This window comes from Neopelma chrysocephalum, unplaced genomic scaffold (assembly GCF_003984885.1).
Source record: "Neopelma chrysocephalum unplaced genomic scaffold, ASM398488v2 Primary Assembly neopelma1_91, whole genome shotgun sequence".
NCBI lineage: Eukaryota > Metazoa > Chordata > Aves > Passeriformes > Pipridae > Neopelma > Neopelma chrysocephalum.
Window position 1 is genome coordinate 3,038,843 of NW_020897753.1, and position 20,593 is coordinate 3,059,435.

The following is a 20,593-nucleotide window of genomic DNA, read 5'->3' on the forward strand; positions in this document are numbered from 1 at the left end:
CAGAATATTCTTCGACAGTTTCCTTCTCAGAAAAAATAAGCAGTATTTTTGTGTGTTAAATGGTTTTCTTGATGAATTTTCCCTGCATAATCAACTTACTAAATTCATAAGAACAAGCTCTAAACAACATGAAACCAAGCTAACAGATATATAATCTAATCTGCTAACTCTGAGTAACACTCCACCCTTGGAAGCCACGGGTGCCCAAGGAGAGACAGCAGCAGGATTGCTGCCCACGCCTATCTCTGTATATTTTCTTCCAGGCCTCCCTTCGTTTTTATGATGGCCTCAAAACTGTGGAATCACAGTGCAACATGAGAATACAAAACCTTTCAACCAGAAGAATGACTCAGTAAATTAGATTAGAGCTAGAGCAATAAATTGCTGCTTGTGGGGTTTTTTTTCCCCTCTAATTCTTAAAGCCTGGCCCACCTTCCTTTTTCTCTGGCTCCTACCTCTGAGAGCAAGAAGTTATGAAGCCTTAATAACCCTGCTGCTAGCATGAAGGAGAAATTGCTTGGTTCTTTCTCCCAAAGAGGCTTTTATGAAACAGTCAGACTTCACCAGCTCAGCAAACAGAATACAAAACACTGCCTGTAGCAGAGAACATCAAGGTAGGACAAACTTGAAGCACAGAATGAAAGGGCAAGTAATTTTTTTTTTTTGTAGCAACTGATGTCAAATTTCACAGAGGGAGGACTCAAGTTTTTGTAACAAACAAGACGACCTGGTTGCTTTTGTTACCCGTCCTCTCCACAGTAAGACCTCTCATTCTGGTCTTACAGCAATTAACTCTAACAAACAGAAGCAGCAGGGAGACAAAGGAAAGAAAAAAAATTCACAAAAGACAACTGAACTTCCAGGCATTTATGAAACAGATTGAGGACCAAAAGAGGCAACATCTGAAAAGGTGACGTGAATCTTTGTGAGGCAAAAGCTCTGGCTGTACCAACACCCTGACACTGCAGCTCAGACTGGAGCACCAGGGTGTATCAAAACCAGGAGTTCATTAATTGCTGTAAAAACACAGTGTCATTTTATTATACAAGGAGCACCAGACACAACAGTTGAAATGTTTTAAACGAACTCCGTATTTTTAAATAATTGCTTATTGAATATAAGCTCTCATTCTCAGTGCTTCCAGCAAGGTGCTGTGCTAAACAGATCTCATCCACTGTGCAATCTTATGTACTTAATTAAAATTAAAAAAAGGTCTCTAATACCTGTTATTTCAAGGACCTCATGTGCAGGTTTTTACTTTCAGGATTGCTGTGAGAAACCTATTTTACTACAAGAGAGGTTCAAACAAGCTTCCAAGCCACACATAAAATATTCAAAGCCAGCAAGGACATCATAAGGTTTAATTACAGAAAGCAAATGCAGGTGATGAATATGAGCCTTCCTGGGTCACAGGATCACTGGACTTCAATGCTGAAGCTTGGCTTGGTTTAAAATTAATACTTATTTATACTTCTTAAAGAGCACTTTAAAACTAAGTCCAAAGGTAACCTAATCACTTTTGGCATTTTGAAGCTTAAATAATTGGAGACTCATTTTCTTTTAGGATACACACACACACACATATGCACCCACACGCACCAAACCACCACTGCAGCTCTAGAACAATACAAATGCTTTTTGAACTCCGGGACAGCCTGGATAATGTTGTTCTGCCATAGACAAATACTTAATTATCCACTTGATTTCTGAACAGCATGTGTTCTGCTTGGCCCCACACGAATGCCAAAAATGACTTGTGTTGCTGTTTGTCAGTTGCCATGCTATTGTCAACTCTTCCACCCTTTGGGAATACAACATCCACCCACAACTTCTCAAATTTGCATTTGCAAGCTCTGCCCGGCACCAGCTGTATTTTCCAGGAAAATGGTAACATTTTTCAACTGTTCTAATGCCTGGTTTTTTGACAATAACAAACAGATTCAGGTTAGGCATTAACAGTGACACTTGAGTCACGTGCAATGGCAAAGGGGAAAGCCAAGAAACAGCAATACTCTGGTATATCCATGGAGAATATGGAGCTGAGAATAGGAGATGAGACAATACAAGTTGTTTGGCCTGGAGCTAAACCTATATTATGGATGAAAAAGGCAATTCTAGGCAATGCCTGTACAAGGTAGTACTCTCTCCTCCCTCACTGCTGGCTATGTGTAGACTTTTCTGCATAGCACAGCTTGTGGAGAAAAAGACTGAAACATTCCCAACTGCCCACTGTGAGATTCACTTGGGTAATCCAGAGCCCCTGGTGACACTGGTCCTGCAGATGACAGCATTTAAGCAGACTGGCTACTTGTAGTCATTGTTACACAGTTTATCACTGAACCTCATCCTCATTTCTCCAGGAGAATTTAATAGATTAGAGACCATAGCAATAGGACAACAGGTACACATTAAGAAGCAAGACATCCAAACCACAAGGAATTGTCTAGAGGAACAGTTACTTTCCATTGGGCTTTCCATTTTCTAGATGAAAAAAAAAGTACTTTTAAATGTGGGTCACTGATTCCAATATTTCCTATTAATCTTCAGGTTTTGCACTCAGCAGTTTCATCCGATGCCAGTGACACTCGTGACACTCGTCCGTGGCAACTGAGTTCAAAATTCAATCATGGAGAAGTCTCCCATTTAACAAGGGCAAGAACTGGATGGAACTCTTGGGTGATCTTCTTATTGGCCTGGTTTTGTCATGACAATTACTGAGGTTAGCATGAACCAAACAAGAGCTGGGAAAGTCCAAAAGCCACGTTTTGGCTTTGTTAAGCTGCACTTTGGGAGTGTGTCTGGAATCCCAGCAGCTGCCTAGGCAGCCCTGCTGTACAGAGGTGTGTTTCCACCTGCCACTTCACAAAGTTCCTCTTCACAAGCTGGTCGTTTACACTTCATGACCTGTGACTGCTCCCTCACAAACTGTGCAGGCTCTAAGTGTGGAAATAACACTACTGACAGCTATGGTAGAACCTGCCAGGCACCAGTTTCCCAGTGCAACAACCCCTGCCCCACATCCTACAATTGCCCCCCACTGTTCCCCAAGCTGCCCCCTCAAGGTGTCTCTTTTAGGTCTTGGCTTTCTTAAGTTACTGGATCAGATAACAAAGACTCCAGTGACACTATCAGCTCCCTGACCTTCCTTTCCACATCAGCAAGTTGTTCATGTCTGTACCAGCCACGACACACCACAGTACAAAAAAGTGTGTGTGTGTTTTCCTCTGTTCTTAAGGATAAAATTGGCACCTGATGAGGTTCACAGTCTGACATTTCCACAGAAAGGTGGTGGTGGGTTGACATTTTAAAACATTATGAGCCAGTACTGCTGTGAAACACATAAGACCTAGAAATTACATGCTGAAGTAATTTTTGTTGAGTAATTTTGATACCCCTAATCATCATACAAATTACAGGATAAATATGTGAAGCCAAGTCACATTCCTATACATATATATATATATATGTACATAAACAATTGATTGAGAGTGATACAGTAGTGGACTAAAAGTTTGAACTGATGGACTGAGAGAGGGACAGGCTCCATCAGCACCACATTTGCAAATGCTACTCAACTGTGATTTCTAGTTTAGGAGTGAGCAACTTACAAAGGAGTTCTGGGCTGGATGGATAAACAGAGGTCTAATTAGACTGATGTGCTGGGAAACTCTTCCTTCTGTGAAGCAATAAAACAAGGTGGTCAGTGTAAAACCTGGTGTTATCTGCTGGATCTCACTATTGCAAAAACACCCCTCCCATAGTCCACAGAAGTACAGTATCCAGACAAACACTTCAGAACAGGATATGGTTACGCCACTGTTAAATCCTCCATGGGAAACATTTTGCTATATAACCCTGCATAGAAAGAGATCAGTCGTGGCTGGTGGTGTTGGAAGCTCTGGATGAGGCATTGGAAGCTCTGGATGAAGCATGCCATTTCCCACTGCACCATGCCAGGACAGCTCTTAACATGCATAAAGCATCCTGAATGATTAATAAATCATCACAAAGGAGCAGCTGAGCAGAGCTGCCACATTTATATCTCCCCAGAATAAATGCTAGCTGATTTTAATTGTGTTTCGTGTCTTCCTTAGACAAGCAATATAAACTTGGGAAGATTTCACTTCAGAATGAGTAACAGACAGGCTCCAACAGCAGGGGACTGCTATCACAGGAGCAGATCATGAGCATGACAAAACAGGAGGACAGTGATCCTCCTGCACATCCATTCCTAAGGTTTCTAAGCATCTTGCCTATGTGGCCAGGTTTCACCCTGTTGCAGCTAAAATGTTTAGCCCTGTTAGTATCATCTGTATTTCACAGAGCTGCAGTCATAGGCCACATGAAACGGAAAGAAATGGAAGAAATATATGGAGGCAGCTCGTCAGATGTTGTGGTGGCATCTTTTGCTGCAAGAGGCTGCAAAAAGAATATAAAGGTCTTGAGTTCAGAGTGGAAAAAAATGAACAACAAAGGGCTGTGTCCCGGACTTATCAGGAGTGAGAGTATGTTTCTTATTACAGAGAGAGAAACAGAACAAGAGTGACAGCCACTAGGAATCAAGGTGAAGAGCCCTGGAAGTACAAAAGGGCAGCTGATGTTTCATGTACAAGAAGCCAGGAGAGGAAGAAGCAAACGGGACAATGAAACCATCAAAGGAACAGGCTAAAAACTGTGAAATCATTTCAAATTGGTGAACTAAGACTGCACTTATCAAGGCAAGTTTGTTACAGTAACAGGAACATAACACAGTAAGAATTAGGGAAAACAACTAGATGTGTGCACAGATAAGAAGCTTTTTCCAGCAGATGTTAAGCATCTGCCATGCAGTTCCCTCATGCAGCAGTCTTCAGGCTATGACCCAAAGACATCTGAGTAGCTAATAAAATTATCAGTCAGAGAAGTGTTATGGTGGTGCTCACAGCACTGGAAGTGAATCAGGGGTAAGAGGGAAGTAGCAGAGAAATCTGGGGGAGACCAAGGAGGACAAAGAAGGTACTGGAGAGAAAGAGTGCATGAAAGGTGAAAACAGCTCTTTGCTTGTGTGTGAATTTAAGAGAAAACTGAAGAGGGAGATTGAATACAAACAAGTGCACCAACAGTAGATGGAGCTGTGAGATAAGAGGAAAAAAAAAATAACCTTTAAGGGGACTAATTAAAATGGCAATTCTGAAAATGAAGGCATAAAACCCTACCTTCATGGGAAGGCATGACAGACAATCCACAGGAGCTGAGTTTGGTATGAGCATGACAGCCATACCAGGGCAGCAGAAGGAGCTGAAACAACCTGTCACTCTTTTTTCCTGCCCTTAGATGAGCAAACACTGCTCACGCCTAACACAGGTTAAATCCCTGCCAGCTTGCTGTCAGCCAAGTGCCAAGATCAGCCAAGCACTAGGCAAACTCAAACTTGACCTGATTTAACAACCATATTGAGGGGTCGTGCACGTTCTCCATGCTTTGCCCTCCACACGACACGCTAATGCCATCTGAATTTCTGCCACAAAAGCACAGACAAAAACTTTGTACTATTTTCTGAGTTCTCTTAAAAATAAAGGAATTCACTATCAGAAGCCTGTTTTGATCTTTGGATAGGAATAAGCAATACTTTGAGATAAGGGCTAAGGAACACGATATATAAAAAGATCTGCAGAGACAAGTGGCATCACTCTATTACCATAAGGAAGTCTATAAATGTACTTCAACACAGACTCTACTTCATATCCACATTCAAAACAAAGCTGGACAACTATAATAACTCCAGACGGAACCATAAATTTTACTTGAAACTTTTCTGTAAACAGGAAAAAAACAAACCCTGGTCCTGCATAAAACAGGTTCCTGTATTAGGCAACATTCAGTGAGCCTGTCAAGTATCAGACAGCTTCATTTTTCAGGGACCTAACAACTGTTTTAGGACAGACTTTGACATCTCATCCTTCTGTGAACATCCTCTGAAAGAAGCAAGTTCATGCTTATATGGAACTAAGGCTCAAAAATGAAATAGCTTCTAGCCTTGTTCGCTGGAGATCCCAGTAAGGCTCCTGTGAGAACAAGCAACAAAAGGGAAATTTTATATCAGCTTTAATTCCTATTTCCCCTCCCCCAACTTCAAAAGCAATCTCTGGTCACCCTTTTTCAAGGAAAGAAGTGGACCCTCCAATGAAACGCCACAAATCTTTTTGGAGGAGAGAGCACACAAACCATCAATTGACATTATCAGAGCCATTTTCCAGAGACCTGGAGAAGAGCCTGTGTCCAAAAGCTTCATGGCTGGTCTCTGCAGTCAGCCTGATGAAAGATACCATCTGCTCTTACAGATCTTGCTTTTTAACATAAAAACAGAAAAAAATAAGCACCCAACTGGCAATATATACTAACAATTCCCAAGAGGTGGCACTGAGTAATGTTGCTTGGTGCTAATTGCAGGCCGGGGCCTACTTAAACCAGCTGCCAAATGGACTGTCAAATGGGAATTCTGTGCACAGCTACAGGAGAATACATTAAAGTATATGATTAATTTTATCAACAATAACAGACAGGGTAAGTTTCAGTTTGCAGTTGTATAAACGAGCCTACAGTCACACAGCTTGCCTGCTGTACATCAAGCAATCCATTCCTCTTATTTTTGGGAAGCTGAGCTTTGAATCATGTTGTGTAATTTATAAATCACCATATTGAAACCTGCTGATTATGCCATGCACGCCAGTACTCAACTAAGTAATTTCCAGGCACAGTGGAAACCACAAAACTGTTCTTGGGCCCTTCAGACTTTTGACATACATGCTAATTATTTGCTACTTAATAGTAATGTGTAGCTAGATGTAAATTACAATATGGTAGGGTTGGTTAAGCCCTTTGTTATTTAACACGCTTTTACATGTTATTTTTTTCAAATCAGCATCCTGTCAAAGACACAAATGGCAGTAGCTCAACACAGGAAAGAAAACTACCACAGCCAGACCCTGTTCCTCACTCCTACCAGTGCGGCACTTGAGTAACAGAGCCAAGGAAAATAATCCAAGATGAGCAAATGCACAGCTGCCACTGCGAAGTCCTGCTTCCCACCACAGAGCCTCTGCATCTCCATACTCAGTGAACCTTGATCCTGAAGACTTCTCAATAAAGAGACCACAACAAAAGGGTTTGACACACAGCTAACAATCTATTCAAATGGCACTAAGTGGATGACCAGGAAAAGGAACCCAAAAGGGAGGGAATAGCAAACACTTTCTGTTTGTTTCTAAACGCTCAAACATTCAATTTGCTGTAAGAGAACACAATAAAAAATAATGGAGCAATATTTAGGTCTAACAACTGCCAAAGCCAACAACACAAAATCTCTCTGGTCCCCAGTGTAACTAGTCAGCTGTACAGTATGCTGAAAGTTGAAGTATTTTATTCTTACTGAAGCAAAAAAAATTGTGTCTGGAAGCGCTGCAGTAGAATTCCAGGCAGAGCAGTAATTTCTGCCATAATACAAGGACTGCTAGACCATTTGGAAATTTAATAAGAAGGCCAGCATTCACAACAACACTGCTGGATGAGGATTCAGGAAAGAGAGACAGTGCTGTTTGTCTTTTCTTGAAGAAGAGTTGTCTTGATAGATTTTATGACCGCAAAGTACTCCTGGCCAAATCACATGGATCAAATCTTGCTAATTTTGGCACCTAGTAAAAGACATGTTCTTAGAAACATTCCTAAAAACCCTGTAGCAAACAAGAAGGGAAAGTGGGGAGTCTGTCCATCCAAGTGTGAACAAGTGTCATCCAAGTGTGGGGAGTTTGTCCATCCAAGTGTGAAATCCAAGTGTGCATTAGGCCCTTCAAAGAATATACATGAGCCATACAAGGAACATATGAATTATACAAGGAACACAGGAATTACACAAGGAACACTGTTACTTATTTTAGGGAGACTGCTTCACCAGTTGCTGACCATTACAAATTCCCAGTGGCAAAGACATTTTACAATGTCTTTATTTTATTTCAGCAGGGGAAAAAAACCCAACCAAACCCCACCTATTTCCTTCTTTTTTCTTATTTTGTATATGAGTTCACTGATGAGGGTTAAGGTTTGGATTGACAAACAGATACATGATCACAGCTGAAGGAATAGCAAATTACAGTTGAATAAGGAGAAACAGGAATTTGAGTTGGGACAGGGAGCTGCTAAAGAAGTTTTACATCCAGGGCAGTACAACATGGACCTGTAACCTCCCGTTTCTATTTCATGCAGGCCAACACACTCATCTGTTTCTTCAGCACTGCCTTATGTGTGCTTTAATTGCATCAGGCTAACAAGCAGTTGACATCTTACAAAATGTTGGAACTAGGGATTGAAGTTTTAAGGGATGTAAAGGCTGGGATTTCAAGCTGCTTTACAATGGTGAGGGACACAGACTTCAACAGAGGGTGGTAAGAGGAGCAGTAAAAATCATGTCTGAACTCATGCGGGGAAGTGAGTATTCCAAATCTTGAGATTCCGTATCTGATGAGATTCCGATTCTGTATTTCTTAAAAGAATCAGCAAACAGTAATGTGTTAACTCCATCTAGAGTAATATATGGAAAATAGAGAACTCTCATTTGCTGGACTTTGGACTTGCTGCTTCTCTTTTGACTCAGGCATCTCTCTGTTAGCTCTGGCAGACACACGTGTTGCAGCCAGTGACCTGTCCACCATCTTATCCCCGGTGTGAAATCCAGGATTCATGTGTGTCCACAGGATACTTACACCAATGCCAAGAAACCATCACACAGGTTCTACAACTGGGGTAAAGGAAAGAGTATAGAGAGATGGATCTTCCAGGAAAGTTCTGCTTTTAGCCTGGTCTCCTGTCACACTGATTTTAGGTGTAGCCTCAGAGTATCTACCTCTATGCAGCCTCCTCACCTTGTCCCCCTCCAGGGGGATTACTCTATACCACAGAATATCCTTAGATTCTGGGCATGGTGCTCCTGTACACACTTTTGGCATCCAAATCCCTCCCATTCCTCTTTGCAAAGACTCAAGTTTTAAATCTCTATGCCTACTCAGGGTATCCAGCAACAAGTTTGTTCTGTAGCCTTAAGTCTTAAGAGCTCGAGAAAACTCATTATGTCTTTAAATGACAGTTACACATCAGTCCTCTTTCCCTCAGCACTCAATCTTTTATATTGTTTTTCTCCATTCAAGTTAGATTATTCAAGGCATCACTGACTCCTTCCCCAGTGACTCAGGAGTGATAAAAACCTGCCACTGCATAGCAGGAACACTGAAATCATTGCCCAAAAATGATCAGCCAACACTGGGGGATTAAGACAGGACTGTGCACTCCCTTCTCCACACTCAGCAGGTGCCATTAGTGAGGTCCTCGGACTTTTTCCATGCTTCCCAAGTACAGCAAGGCTCAAGGGATACCCTTCCCAGAGTGCCAGGCAAAGAAAAGTGGTAAAGCAGTAAAATGTCTTGCAAATGGACCCAAATTTTGTGCTCAAAAGGTAGAAAATACACACATGGAGCAGAAATTACATGCTAAACCATAGCTATTCTGCAACCGGTGAAAATAGACCAGAAATAGAAAACAGAAATAGAAATTTATTTATATTTGCTGATAGCTGGGTGCTCGGAGTAGCACAATTCTGTGAAGGACTGCAAAGAAAAAAAATTAAGCAGAAATACCAAGTGATGATTCCCAAAATTTTCACTTTATGGTCTTAAGAATTAAACCTAAAAACAGTGGCCCCGGTATGGCTGCAAAATAATTTATGAAGTTTTTTAGATGTGGGCAGTTCGAAAATATAAAAAGGTTGTGACACCATAACACAGTCACAGCAAAACAATATAATCTCAATAAAATAAGCAGCATATTTTACATTTGGTATATCTGTTATTTCCTTTTCCGTCATAAAACTCAGAATAAAACATTTTCTCCTCCACATCTTTTTTCCACTGCTGATATGAATAAAAAAAAAAAAATAGAGTGACTCTCATTACAACTTGCTTGAAACCTAATAAAGGATTTTGGAGAGTTGCTAGTGTCTATTTTCATCCTTTTAAACCACTGTGGTGGTGATTTATTCAAGTCAGCTTGAAGTTTGCTACTGGCCCTGTGGCTGATGGGACATCAGAGGCAGGAGAATTCACACTTGTGCACGTACATGCACATAATGGTGTCCTATTAATATTTTAATTTTAACTCTGGTAGCACAACAGGCATCTGTAACAACACAGAACTCACTAAACTTTCTGCCATGTTTCCCATTTTAAGCAGCATTCCTGTTGGGGCTTAGTCATGATAAATGAGCTCTGAATATTTTCATGTCTTTTGAACATTAATGGCTTCAGCACTGGAAACTTTTTAGTCAAAGAAAAGCTCATGAACACACACAAATATTCATGATCTCACTATGGTCAAATGATCCTGCTTAGAATCCTGAATAAAAACATATACAGACATCTAATACTGGAATAAAGAAGTTCCATTCTTAAGAGCATTAAGTTAAACATTTCCAATATAAACAGTGAAAAAACCCCAAACTATGATGACATTTTCAGTTTGATGTATTTGGGGGTGTAATAGATAGCACTAAAAAAAAGAAGTGTAATTTTTAATGGAAATATGCAAAATTGCAGAGAGACAAACATATACCTTCTTCCAAGTGGTTGGGCCATATGATGTAAACAACTGAAATTTCCATTTAATTTAATAAGACAGTTTTGGCAAAGACTTTAATTCTAAGTTCACTATTAAAATGACAAATTTTCGTTCATCACCTAATCGATTCTACTCAGCTTCAGTGTATAAATTACATCTCACTCAAACTTTATGCAAACCCTGCTCTGTTTTGTAATGGTCTCCAATAAAATGCCACAAAAAACTTCATGGTTCATTCCTATCCATAATGATTTCCCATGAAATTTTATATGGAAGATTATCCAACATAATTAATTTAAAAAAAAAAAAAGGTAGACTGTCAAGTTCTTCTTTCTAACTGTCACTGCCTGAAAATAAAAAAAAAGGATTAGTCCAAAGCATCCTGTATTGAAATTATGTTGTTAGTTCAGTGTGTTCTCATAAGAAAAACTTATATATAATATTTTCACTCAAGACTTCTAGGAAGACCACTTGGAAATTGTATGAAGTTCACTCCAATACAGAAGGGTCCTGATATTTTCATCTTACATATATTTAAGCCTATGATTGCACTCGCTTCAGTGAGACTTGCCATGGAAAAATAGCGAGGCATACTTTTATACTTTTCAAAGTAAATCTGCTGTCATTTTGATGAAAGAAATCCTCCACTTGAAAAAGCTTGACAGCAACAATTTTGGGGTTTACTTTTCTTACAAAAATACAGGCCATAGTCTGCACAGGCACTTTATAGTTTCCTTGAAGCCTGAATCTCCTAAAGCCACGAAGAAATTCTTTCCAAAAGAAAGATGCTTCTCTTCAGACATTCTTAGAATTCCCCACGATCATTACTGAACAGAGGGACTATTCATGGTGATCTTATCACTCCCACATATTATATATAGTCCAGAGTCTGCTCCAGTGCAGGCAGGTGGAATGCAAGTGATTTCATCTGGACTGCACTCGGAGCTCACGGACCCAATTACAAAGCTGGATGGAATGAGCTCGGGGGAAACACATGAAATAATTTACAATTTTCTTTCTTAAAGCCGACCTTTCTGATCTCTGATATTTACCGTAAATTAAGAATACAGAGGGAAACCAGTGAATTCATATTTGTCGCTGTTTACAACAGGTGTATCATGAGAGCTGTAAAACCACAGCTGAGCTGTGGAACTACAACTAGTTTTTTTAGAACTGGTGTGTGAGTTTTAACCAAACTAAACTGCCCAGCAGAAGATAGTTCACAACACTTGTTCACTTCCTCCTTTCCCCTGGACTCCACAAGACTCTCCTAACAAACTGCATTCCCGGTTTTCTCCCAAGGACACCATTTTTTGAAGATTTTTTTGTTGTGAATCAGATGATAAGAATGATTTTGAAATCAATGCAAATTCTGTCACTAACTCAGGAAGAGCTAGGATTTCATCCAAAGAATGTTACCATATGCTATTTAACATTATCTGTAATGTAAACTGTGATGTGAAATATAGTCTGACTGTTAAAAGAACCAGAAAATTGTCTAGCCACTCCTTGGTTCACCATCTTTCCAAAATTTGCCTGTTATAAAATCAAGCTCCTTTTTTTTCAAGCCTCTATAAAACAACAACATTTAAAGGCATAAAAATCTAACAAGTTGTTTCACCATGAAAAACTAGGAACATCCCTAAGTATAAATTTTCACCAGTAGTGCATCTGACTGGTTTCAAGTCATCAAAATGATTGACTCGATGAACAAAAGGAGTGATGGGAAATTATAAAAAGAACAGAAATCTTGACACTTTAAAGACAGAACTTCTCGGCTCAAAGCATCTGATGTGTGGCTGCCCCATCCCTGGAAGTGCTCAAGGCCAGGTTGGATGGGGCTCTGAGCAATCTGGTCTAGTAAAAGGTGTCCTTGTCCATGGCAAAGGGGTTGGAACAAGAAGATCTTTAAGATCCCTTCCAATCCAGCCCATTCTATGATTTATTTAATTTTATAGGTTAAAAAAAGAAAAATTACATTTCATTTACATTTTACAGGATTTCTGACAGTCTCTGCGAAGTTTTAGAGCATATTTTTTTCAGAGAAGAGTAAGAATTTACAGAAAAAAGCCTCTTAAATCCTTTATTTCCAAATCTTAACTTTTCTGTGCTGTAATAGGCACACGCCTGTGGCAAAGAAAGCCAACAATTCCTCTGCCAAAAAGTCAAAATCTGTTAAGTGCATAACCAATTAAAAACATAATATAAGCCATTATCTGACATGTCAGAGTCTTCCAATTGCACATTAGAATTAAAATGGTGCTTTATCTGAATCACTGTGTATTAGGCTCGTTTTTCCTTTTATTTGTGTATGTGTACCCATCTTATTTGCAGTTCCACAAAACCAAACTGAATAAACAAATGGTTTGCAATTGATTAATCCAACTCAGCTGGTGCAGGGTTTATTTAATTTATGCTTAAAAAGGAAAATGCCTCGCACGTGCCCCAACTGTGCTCACTATAATTTAGCAGTAATGCATCCAGGCAGCCTCTGAGTCAATGAAACTTTGCTTTTCATCAGTTTGCACTCCAGCCCTGTTCCCCGCCAGCAGCTCCGTGCCATCCATCCCTATCACCCATTTCTCCCTGCCATCAGCAGCTTCCACCCATCCATAAAGACCTCTTTGACTTTCTGTCACCACCAGATTACACTTCAACACTTCTCCCTTAATTAGATGGGCTGTTAATTTAGGAAGATGCCATTGACTTAAAATCTGATGCATTTCAAATAAAACAATAACAGCCCCTTCATCACAGCTTCAAACTATCTGACTGCTGGCTCATTGTTATGATTTTACAGCAGTATTTTCCAATGTCTTGTGCTTTTCTTGCCTGCTATTGTGTGAGTGAAAGATAATTCCACTCTCTGCCACTCCCAGAAATGTTCTCCAGTTAAAAAATAAAGGAGACAAATAAATAACAAAAATAAAAGTTACCAAGAGTGCAACTTCACACAGTGGAACTGCTCATGAAGGATGTGCTGACACGTCCCATTTGACTGAAAGCATAAAGACCTCAAAAATAACATTAACCACTGTCAAGGTAAAAATCTTCTGTATTTCACTAGGAGTTATCTGCTGTGTTCCAATTACAGCATATTAATGCTGGTCCAGGAGTGCTTGAAACAGGCTTGCAATCTTTAAGGTACCTCAGATATTCTGAAGGATGCAAAAAGAGTGTGACAACAAGAAAAGAATTAGGAAATAAAGGTTTCATAAAAGTTATAATATTTATTCAAAGAAGTTAAATACTCCTTTGTTGCTTTTATTCCTCACACGTTATTGTTCTCTCCACTGGGTCAGGCCTATCCTACAGTGGAAGATTGATTTATCTTAGTTCTATCAGTTTTGCATCATTAAGATACAAAGTACATATCCTGTTGTAGGGTAAATAAATCAATTTTTACTAAGATGACTGCTTTCACCCTTGGGCTTGTACTCCTTCAATTACATTAGCCAGTAAAACAAATAAATAAACGTGTTACAATATTAACCGGCAAAATCATAATCAATACAATTTAAATTCAGGTGAGAGTTGAATTATAAGTACCAAACCCCACCAGAATTTAAGTTTAAAAGAATTTTTCTTATCCAAACAAGTGTGAGTTGCACAGAACAATGTGCAGAACCATTAATTATATGAATTTTATTCTTAAACAAGTAAAGGTTTGCTTGTTTGTTTACCCCAACGATGAGGGACACATACCCACAGCAAGAACTTAACTCTGGCTGTGATGTTCTCCCCGTGAGGAACCAACTCCTCCTCCTAAGGACTGAATTGTCTCACCCTGCACTGCAGAGCACAAGAAGATCACTGTGCCAGGAGGACTTGAACAGAGCACAGAGGAAAGGAAAGGAGGAAAAGAGGCAAATGAATTATTGTTTGCATCCCCAAAGGCAGGTACTTCCAGCCATGCACACAACAGCAGCCCACACCCTGTGGGACCTCGTCCTCGCCTTCCAGGGAACTCCACCTGTTGATCCAGTCACTGCTCTGGCTGAGGCTGAGCCTTGGAAACAGAGGACATTCCTTATCCATCATCTTTGCCATCCTGGCACACGGTGAGCCCTGGCTGCAAACCTGTGAAATGACCTGTCAGCACATGCCACTCCATCACACCATCCCTCTCCCTTCCATGGCTCCCTGTGGATTTTTAAACGAGCCAATGGTGCTTTAACAAGGCACAGCTTCTGCATTAAAGTCAGGCTAAGCTGGGCCTAAAATCTGCAAGCAAAGTGCTAAATTCAAGACAGATAAATGCATGATAAATACTGTGATGAATCACAGCATAATGTAAATAAATACCCGTGTCTGCATGATCACAACATCATGATGTGACAATGGATCATGACTGCCTGTTGCTTCGTGACACCACCTAACCTAGGAACCAAATTACCCAGTGTGCTGCCTCTGCAGTTGTTTTCCTTTTTGCTGATCCAAGGGGAGGGAGAAAAAAAAAAGGAAAGAAAACATCCAGCCAAAATATGACAAAGATAAGTTACTTGCCTTCTGATTTTGCCAAAATCTTCTAGGAAATGAAATAAGAATTCCCTTGTGCTGCACTGCAAACGGAAATGACATGCTATGAGAGTGCTAAATGAATGCTACACTGCAGCTGAACACCACAATAAAAGCATTGTGACAAATGGTTCCAGCGCCCCACCACATATACTGCTTTCCAGTTATCATTAAAAAGCAGAGACAAGCCAAAAAAGAATGATAATATTGATTCTGCTTGACTTACATTTCCTACCAGACAGCAGACTACTGTAATCTGGTGACAGATTTTACAGATAAATACAAACCAGCCCCACCTAGATCACTAAACACAATTCTGTTTTACATTCACTGAAAACACTTGCAGATCAGACCCATTTTGAAAGCAATATTTTTATGGTTACAATTCCAGAAAACAAGTTATCTTAATCACAGTCATCACGTATTGGGCCAAACCCATAAAAATCTATGCTTGTCTAGAGCAGGAGGTGGGCCCTGTGGTGTTAATAAAGTAAGGACATGTGTGACTATGGGGTCAGTGCCTCATCCATGAGCATTCAGTACTCACTCGTGCACCATGGAGCAGTGGTACTGCACCCACCACTTCTGTAATTTGCCTTTTATTTTCTGTAACTACCAAGTCCTGGCTCTTGGTACAACACAAGCCAACCACAACTTCCTTCCAACACAGGTCATGCAGCCTTCCTGATCCTAATGTTTACTGTATGGGTGGAGTAAGCAAAATGTCCTTAAAATTCATCAGCAGTCCAGCCTCTCCTCCTGGTAGCAGCATTACTTGAACGTGCCAAATGCAGAAAAAAGGAAAATCCACAGGAAAAGGCAGAAAAGTCAAGCCTTGTTTTTTGGCTTTGAAAAACTTGAAAATAACTTGAAAACAAACCTATGTTTATAGGAGAAATGGGAAAGTATCTGCAGACACAGTCTAATCAATTTTTCTCCTTATGTGGATATATCCTGGAGCAATGCACACACTCCCAAATCTCAAGATCCCTAACACAATAAGGCATGAAAGCCCTCAGAAGAATATCCCAGTACAAGCAAATAAACATTCTTTTTTACAGTCTTAAAACATCATACCCACAAATGATGCTTTTTAGGGATGGGATGTGGTGAAAAGCTTCTTATAAATCATTAAGTTTTACATTTATAAGAATTAATTCTGTGAAGCTCGGCTGATAAGCCCCTGTTAATTATAAAGCTTTCTGTGCATGCCTTTCATCTGAGGTTCTGGAAGCGCTTGGAAAATCTTAATTAGGTCTCAAAACACCACTGTGGAGAAGGCATTTTCTCTTTGCACAGAAGATAAGGTGCAGACAGCTTATGTGATTTGCCAAAGGTCACCAAAGGCTCTGGTCCTAAATGGCACTGGGCAGACAACAGCAGAGTGTTCTCTCACACCCCCTCAGCCCTGGATGCATCTCATGGCCACCAGAGAACACAATCACGGAATATGCTGAGCTGGAAGGGACCCAAAAGGATCATCAAGTCCAACCCTCAGCCCTGCACAGGACCATCCCCAAGAGTCACACCCTGTGCCCCAGAGGATCATCCAAACGCTCCTGGAGCTCTGTCAGGCTTTGTGCTGTGCCCACTGCCCTGGGGAGCCTGGTCAGTGCCCAACCATCCTCTGGGGGAAAAACCTTTTTCTAATATCCAACCTAACCCTGCCCTGACACAACTTCAGGCCATTCCCTCAGGTCCTGTCCCTGATCCCCACAGAGCAGAGATCAGTGCCTGACCCTCCCCTTCCCCTCATGAGGAAGCTGGAACTGCAATGAGGTCTCCCCTCAGTCTCCTCCAGGCTGAGCAGCCCAAGTGACCTCAGCTGCTCCTCAGAGGGGTTCCCCTCAAAGCCCTTCACCATCTTCATTGCCCTCCCTGTCCCTCACATAAATGACTTTCAGTCACACACTGAACTGGAGTCCATGGAAGGTACCCTTCCCGTTTGGGGCACGTGTTTTTCCACGGAAGGTACTCTTCCAGTTTGGGGCAGTTGTGCGAATTTCTCTTCTTTAAGCTGAACTGGGCTACATGGATAGAATTTTTCATTTAAAGCTAAAGCAAACTCTGCCTGGTATAATTAAATGTTGTGCCTGGAAGGCTGGAATATCTTATAGTATCAAAGGTTTAAAAAACCTCATTTTCAGCCCTGCCTGATAACTTAAACCACTACTATAAAACTCCAATGGATAAAATCTCACCTGAAGCTGATTAAATCTTTACTGATGTAATGGAAGAGCAGCAAATAATCCATTTACATTTTTCTATGAATATTTACCTCTACTGCAGCTTTCAGTTCTGCAATGGAGCATGTTGTCTGCCAAGTTCCTCCAGCTTTAACCCAAAACTTCAATTTCTTGCTGCCAATTGTCTGCTTCAACAAATCATACTCATAAACATTAAAATATGCTTCCATTTGTTTAAAATGAAGACAGTAAATCAATTTGAAAGGATTTATGATAGCTGTAATGCAAATGTGAGCTGAGGAGCTTACAAAGTTGTAAAAGAACAGCTCTATCACATAAGAAAACACAAACAAGGTCAAACATGATTAATTCCTTTAATTGCTCACTAAAATATATTCAACTTCCTACACAGACTTGTATTAACGTGTCCAAACAGAACAGTTGATGGGTACACACTGTGTACCCATAACTAAAATAAGACCCACTCAGACACCTCAAAATCCCCCCTTTTCAGAGGTGATCATGACACACAGTACATAACCCTCACACTCACTAACAGATTTTTCAGAAGAGCAGGTTCTGGTGGCAGCAAACCCAAGATCAAACCTCTCCTGAAATGCTGGCATTTACCATGGAACCTGACTGACAGCTCAGCTCTGGGCGGTGAGGGTGGAGGTGAAAATCAGTGTCACACTGTCAGTATATGCTCCATCAGCTTTAAATGCCACCCAAAACAAAGCAAATCATGAGTAATCCATGCTTATCAATGAGGTGACACTAGTGAAGGTGGTGCATCCAAGATATTACTCACTCATTAAGCAAGTTAAATTTTTGAGCAGCGAACAGACCACTAACAAATTGTTCCACTTCCTTTCATGTTTGGTCATAATTTAGGCTACTTCTTTAATCACTCCCTGACAATACAAGATGTGTTTTCATTCACATTAGATATCATTCTGCTGCTTCACACTATTCATTAATTTGAAGCTCTCACATTTGGAACCATCATTTACTATTCAAATGGTAACTTGGTGACATGCAGAGACTAAAGAGTTGTCAAACAGAATGACATGCATTTCTTAAAAGTTAACAAAGCAGTAAAAGCTTTTAGAAAGAAAAAAAAAAGCCTTGCAAATAGTATTTGGAAGTTGTAAATGTGGGCATAGTCAACGCTACCAGAAAAAAGAAAGGAAACAAAAACCCTTGAATGAAAAAAAAAAATCGAGTGCAGGCCTGCAATAAGTGTGATGGGCAGTGCTTCCTAATAATAAAAGGTTGGAAGTAGCCCCTTTGGTACATAATAAAAAAAAAGAGTTAAAATGTGTCTCACACAGGTCCCGTTTAGATGAAAACCCTGAGGGGAAAGGGAAGACCAGGTCCCAAATTAAAACACATAAAACCACAGCCACCCCGGTACTTTCACATACCAAGAGCAAGAAACCTGCAGTTGTGACATCACCACCCCTCTGCTGCTACTATGGAGAAGGGCCAGTGCCAGCCCTCCAAAATGAGATGCGTTCCAAGAGATCATTCTGCCCTTGAAAATAGTTAGAGATGTTTCCATTTATTGCCGTGCTTAGAGCCCAATTGGAAAAAAAAAATAAATTGCAATGCTATGAATATACGAGTGTGTGTTTGGCTCCAAAGGGCAGTGCAAGTTGTAGAGAAAAAAAAAAAATTCCAGTCTTACAGCTCTCAGGCATGGGAACAGCTCTCATGAGAGTAGATGGACACATAATCCAAACCAAATCAGTCAATACTTGGAAAACACACAGAATTCCCTGAATCCACTGGCACAACCAGTCAGAGCCCTCTGTTTATAGCTGTTCAGATTGCAAGGAAGCTGAAGAAAGGCTGCATTAATTTTATATCCTGTTTTTTAATTAAATCTTTCTGGCCACTCAGAACCCAATTTTCTCTTCATAATATGAATCTTTACTGGATGGCTGTAAATAGACCGTGGATTCATTTCCATATAAAGAGATCTAAATATACTACCCTTCACTAATGGAAAAAAAAATCAGAAAACCTCATGATAACTAACAACTCATCTAATCTTTCACAAACTTGACACACACATCCATAGAAATCATTCACACAGCTCATGCTGCTACCAGTCAGTCCCTCTGAATAACATTCAGGCACTAAGTAATAGATATCACTGACATTTCAGTCCAGCTTTCCATGGCTAAAGAAACACTCCATTAAACAAAATGAAAAGAAGGAATATCAGGCTAGAAAACAATGGCTTTTGAATTCCTGGTTTTACTTAAACTAGATTGGCGTTTTGCCACAGATTTTTTAGCAGAGGCTGAAATCATGAGTAACTCTGGAGAGTGGCATGGAAAGCAGCAGAATTTCCCATGTTTTACCAGCTGGAACAGCAACGCCTTGAGAGGAACTTTTGCTCCTGCTCTGTGACCATGAAGGAGCCCAGGGGAAAACTGAAAGAACTGACTGGTAAAGCAGAACTTGAGATAAGTGAAGGGTTTGGGGAGTTTGTTGTTGTTTTTACAGGGGATTTAAAGCTTTGTGGTTTCTCTTCAGTCATGGCAACAACAGGTTTTTTTTCCTCAGGTCTTTATATCTAATTCAAGTTGTGCTCTGGATTTGCAGTTCTTTCTCTCAGAGGGTTATGTCCCCCCTGGGTTGTGTTAGGTAGACAATCCAACGCTTGTCTGAGCTCAGGTTACTCTTCTGCCACATGCAAGTTACCACCATTCCTAATATCCTGGTCATGCTCATTTTGTTTAATAAAAACGTACCTTAGCAATAAGGTGTGAAAACATGAGGAAACCATTGGCTTTAGAAGGCAAAACAGCAACAAATAATCCTATTCACCTTTTGTAACACATCCAAGTTAACATTCAAGATAAGAAGCAAAACGTTTTGCATATACTGTTCTCCAAAAGTATTCTACACAACAAAAAAAAAAGGGAAGGCTGGGTTTCATTTTCCAGGCATTACCTGTTAATGGTTTGAGAACTAAATACCTGTTGTGTAATTCTAGCTACTACATCACTCAATTGTTAAAATTATTCAATAATTTGCTTGTCCGTATCAAGAGCTGTTAGATACTGGATGGTCCTGCAAATATGGGACTTGTTTAACCAGAAAGCTTCTCAAAAATCTCACCAATTATTTATGGGGGGAGAGTTAAGAATTAAGAGCTTTTGACAAATCTAACATCTCAACTTCTAAAGCTCAAGACACACCAGAATTAGCTTAAGATTTGGATGCTAAGTCATTTC

The 20,593-nt window shown here is 40.2% G+C and overlaps 1 protein-coding gene across 6 annotated transcripts in view; it reads right to left on the reverse strand.

The window, feature by feature from the left end:
- Positions 1-20,593, reverse strand: part of PLCB4 (phospholipase C beta 4) — a 194,718-nt gene that overhangs the window by 122,227 nt on the left and 51,898 nt on the right. The window contains exon 1 of one of the 6 annotated variants that reach the window (XM_027693329.1): positions 3,609-3,642. The exons of the other annotated variants lie outside the window; for them this stretch is intronic. The gene's annotated coding sequence lies outside the window, so the exon portion shown is untranslated. Of the gene's footprint in view, positions 1-3,608; positions 3,643-20,593 lie in introns of those variants that run through there. 6 annotated transcript variants of the gene reach the window in all.